The sequence below is a fragment of the Coenobita brevimanus genome, chromosome 51 (genome assembly GCF_032717465.1).
Source record: "Coenobita brevimanus isolate Jiangsu-jjx chromosome 51, ASM3271746v2, whole genome shotgun sequence".
NCBI lineage: Eukaryota > Metazoa > Arthropoda > Malacostraca > Decapoda > Coenobitidae > Coenobita > Coenobita brevimanus.
Window position 1 is genome coordinate 15,021,494 of NC_137004.1, and position 4,945 is coordinate 15,026,438.

General features: G+C 38.8%; 1 non-coding gene across 1 annotated transcript; it reads left to right on the forward strand.

Moving 5' to 3' along the window:
* The first annotated feature begins 271 nt into the window (after window positions 1-271).
* On the forward strand, window positions 272-391 carry LOC145400310 (5S ribosomal RNA). The gene has a single exon (XR_013897417.1). It is a non-coding gene; the product is annotated as a 5S ribosomal RNA (ribosomal RNA).
* Window positions 392-4,945: the final 4,554 nt, after the last annotated feature.

Consider the following 4,945-nt stretch of genomic DNA (forward strand, 5'->3'; position numbering starts at 1 on the left):
CTATGATCTCCACTCTTTCAAGCACAGTGTGTCCAGGCATCTCGAAATGATCAGATCTTGAATTTGGGTCTCTCTTGTAGTTTGTTTTTCTCTTGGAAGGGAAAGAATTGCGGGATCTTGGCCTTTGGTTCCTTCTTCCTAGCATAAAAAAAAAAAATATATCACCTTCATTGTCAAGTAAATCACCCCACTACTTGTACCTTAATCAGGATCTCTCACTCACTTAACTTATTTCCATCCTTTTTTTTATTATCATTATTATTACTTCTAGGCCAACGGCCATACCACGTTGAGTACACCGCTTCCCGTCCGATCAGCGAAGTTAAGCAACGTTGGGTCTTGTTAGTACTTGGATGGGTGACCGCCTGGGAACACCCAGATGCTGTTGGCATCCCTACGTGTCAAGTGGGGTTGGTGGAGGATTAGTGCCCCTCCCTGTAAAACAATTAACTCTAAGCCCTTGTCCACCCCGTGTGGGATACATGGCGTCTGGCAATGAATGAATGAAAAAAAATTACTTGTAGGGAACCCAGCTAATTGTCAAAATATAAATCAAGTTAATTGGAGACGAAACGTGATGCGAAGTTTGTAAAACATTTATATCCTGTCCTTCACGATGACGACGATGGTGATAAGAGGCTGAAGATGATTGGGTTAATTAATGGGTGATGAGCAGTCTATTGATACCCACTGAGATTCTCGTTTCGCGCACACACACACACACACACACACACACAAGTAATTTTATGAGTATGAGATTGGTAGTAAAGACTAGGTAGACAGTGAGAGAAGGAATGGAGACAGTTACCTCAAGACAGTGTCCACTCGCCCGTCCAGAAGATAGACAAGTTTTGTTATTTTCTTACATGTAGGCTATGTGATTCTGTTACCAGATTAAAAAAAAAAAAAAAAAAAAAAAAGGGCTTCTCTCTTAGTCACACATAATTCCATTTTTCATATTAGAGGGAAAAAAAGCTTAGACTACCCTACTCATTCTCATGCACGAGATCACACTTCTGACGTTGAGATGTACATTTCACCATACTGTCTCAGTCATACACGAGTGTACACCTCCGACTGCGAGATACAGACTCTACCCTCTCAGTCATATACGGTTCTGCATAACTGACTCAGAGATACATAGTCTTCCTTGCGCCCGCAGTCATATTCAACTTTGCATCACCTAGGAGAGTCACACCCTATTCTACTCCTTCATTATTTACGATTCTACTACTCCTCTTTCTGACATACATAATGCTACTTCGACCAAAAGATGCATATTCTGCCCTACTTCCTAAGTAATACACGATTTTTCTATTAGATATACTCACCTCCCTATTTTCTGTTACGCACAATTGTGCTTCGTCAGGTTAAAGATAAACGGTTTTCCATACTCTCTCATAAATTATTGTACTTCTCAGACTAAAAAGATAAAAAAAATTCTCCCCTACCCTTTCAAACATGCGCATTTCTACACACTCTTCCAAACTTCTCAGTCATACACGATTCTATTTCTACTAAATAAATTCACAGATTTGTTTGCTTTCTCAGTCACATACCATTCTACTTTCGTACTAAAAGATACATACTCTACTCTCTGTCATACACGGCTCAACTCGGAGCAACTCATAATCTTGGCACCAGCTCATTAGCCCCCCGAATTGATTCTAAGCAAACACAAAACACTGTCCACTTCTCCGACTGAAAAATACACAGTTACATACTTTTCAGTCATATACGATTCTTCCTCAAAACAACACAATAATCCTGCCTCTCAAACTCTTTATGAAAATGAGAGCGAGAAAGTGTGGGGAAACCCTCAATTTCTGGCAATAATTTTTAAAGCGTTAGATAATGATAAGATATACGTGACTTTTCGGTATCGGTGTTAACCTGACTCTCTAACGCGGGGTGCAGACTGGCCACATTTAACAATTGTAGGTGTTCCACAAATTCGCATAAAAAAAGGCGCGGGAGGGCTTCCTAACACGTCACTCTCAGTTATATTTCAACGGTTGTAACTGCGCTCGCAGTTTTATGAGTTCGGCCGTAACTGTGCATGACTTACTGCCAGTGATACAGCTACGAGTATTGCTTAAAAAAAAGGAACGTCTGAGTGATCAGTGATGGGCAAAGTAATGATGACTGAAAATTAATTACGGTTTCACTCTGCCAGTCAGCTGTTGCTTTTCATCAGTTACATAACGCTGCTATATTCATTTTCTAGTAAAGTCACAATTATATTCGTCTTTTTTAAAACTGTCTATTCAATTTTAGTTATGGGACTTGGGATACTGTGTCTTGGAAGTTCTATTTCCCGTTTCCACAGGTACAGTTTAATCATAGCTACTAATGCAAAACCTGTCTCATTTATTTCCTAACTTTATGTGCTTGCACTTGCCTTTATGGGTTTGTTGCAGGGTATACCTTAATGGTGCCTTTCTCCCTAATTTTGTCCTTAGCTGTAAGCACTGATACTACTGCTAAATCTGATTCGTTCGTTGTCCAACTTTAGGATTGCGGATTTTTGTATATTGAGGGAAACGGGCAAGTATTTGTACATCAGTCACCAAAAGATGTAAACAAAGTTTATTCCAGACGTCTCTAAGGAGTAGTGGATTAATTAAGACCATCCTTTTAATCAAAGAGCAAAGAACCATGGGTTGAAAACAATGAAGTTGTTTTTGTCTAAGAAACCAAATTCAAGATACATTCATTATGAAAAGTCTGGACACAATGCGTGTAAAAGATTAGAAGTTATGGGCAGCAGGAAATACAAACTGAGGAAAACAGCACCAGTTTTGACTTGTGGCATACATGAATGACTATGAGTACTGGTAAACTCATTTATTTCGGAGTGGAACAATTTGGTATATTTCTCCTAAAACAGGTATAATTATTTGATAGAAAGAAGAATATAGTGTAGAAAATGTCATCATAATGAATAGCATACTTTCATTTCATTTCTGCAGCCATATAATACGTCATTAAATATGATTTTTCTACTCTCCTATTTTGTTTACAGTTTTCGCTGTAGGAATGCCAGCAGTTCTAGACACATTTGACTTCTTCATTTCTGCTACAAGCAATCTTTATCTCCTCTATTAATTTTTTAGCATTTTCTCCTCTCACTTGTATCGGATCATCGAACCTGAAGGTAATTTAGCGAGAGTTGGACTGGAGCCTTGAAATGTGCAAAATACGCCCTTGCTGTAATAGGGTGTGATTTTTGTATACCACCGTTGCAAAAGATAGGAAATTAGTCGAAACATGAGTCAAGCATGAAATGTTTCTACTCCTCCTCCTCCTACTCTCCCTCTCTCTGCTTATTGTATATTTACTCATACATAAGTGTACATACTGTAGAACAATCAGTATGTAATTATATTTTGTGTGTCCGTCTGTCTATCTGCCTGTCTGTCTTTCTTTCCGTCTTTGTCTGTCTGTCTGTCTGTCTGTCTCTCTCTCTCTCTCTCTCTCTCTCTCTCTCTCTCTCTCTCTCTCTCTCTCTCTCTCTCTCTCTCTCTCTCTCACACACACACACACACACACACACACACACACACACACACACACACACACACACACACACACACACACACACACACACACACACACACATTTTTTTTCACACCGAGGCCAATTTTATAACCCGATCCCAAGAGAGTAATTGAAGCTGACAAAAAGCCCGCGACCACAAAATGTCTCCTGCATTTATGTGGTGGATCTGCAGGTGAATTTACAGCTAACTGGGTGAAGGTGGTTTTCGAGGCTGCTAATTAGGTTTTTGGGGCTTGTTTCAGTGAGTTGTGCATCAAATTAGTAATGAGTAATTAGCTGCTGACCTTCTTAGAGATTGTCGCTCATACTCTTTAGTTTTCTATTCTATCTGTTTATCGATTGTTCTGTTTTCATTATTCTTTTCTTGGGTGTCTTTTTCTTCATTGTTTTCTGTTATTTCTTTCCACTTTCCTATATTTTCATCGGGGTTTTATATTCTTTCTTTGTCTTCTTTTTTTTCGTGTCTCTTTATAACTCATGCTATCGTTCTTATTTTGCATCTTGTTTTCTTTCCTCAGCTTGTTTGATGTTATCTCTTAACTGTTAACACGCTGATTAATTATCAGTCTTCTGTTGCATTTTCATTTTCGAAGTCATCTCTCTTCCTGCTTCTTTTCTTCGCTTTGTATTTCTTTCTTTCTCACTTTAATTTCTTGTCTCTTCCTCTCTTTCTTCTTTCTCTCTTTTTTTATTCTGCATATCTCTTTCCTGCTCACTCGTGTCTCCTCTTCATGTTCGGCTTCTTGCTCTTCTCTCCTCCCAGTGTTTCTTTTACACTACTTTCTTATCGTCAGTTCCTCCTCCTTCCAGTTGGTTGATCGCATGCCACATCCTGGTCCCTCTTCTCTTCCTGTTCTTATACATTTTTACCCTCTCTCTCTCTCCCTCTTCCGTGTCATTCCCCCTGATCCTTTTTCTTTCCCTCAGGTCAACTTCCTCCACCCTTTTTTAATCAACCTTTATCTTTCTTTCTCCTACTCCTTTTCTTCTTCTTCTCCCATTGATCTAAAATATTCTTCTCATGTTTTTCATGCCTTGTTTCATCTTCCATACTATACTCTTGTACCTTTAATTTTTTTTTTTTAATTTGGTTCGCGTCGCTGTTTTATCCCGTTTTTTCTCCGTAGTTTCTCGCTCTTATCACATTTCCTACTTGATCCGGAAAATTTTTGTCGTTTTTATCTTGCATCCTGCCTTTTCCTTTCCTCGTTTCACCATTATTCTTCTTCCTTTTCTGTGTTTTGACCTTTTCCTTCATTTTTCTGGAACTTGCTTCCCTCTTTCCCTTCACCTCAGCTTCATATTGCGTTTTTTTTTTTCTAACGATACATCCTCCTGCTCTTCGTTCCTTATACTTTTTGTGTTCGTCATCTTTGCACAACAT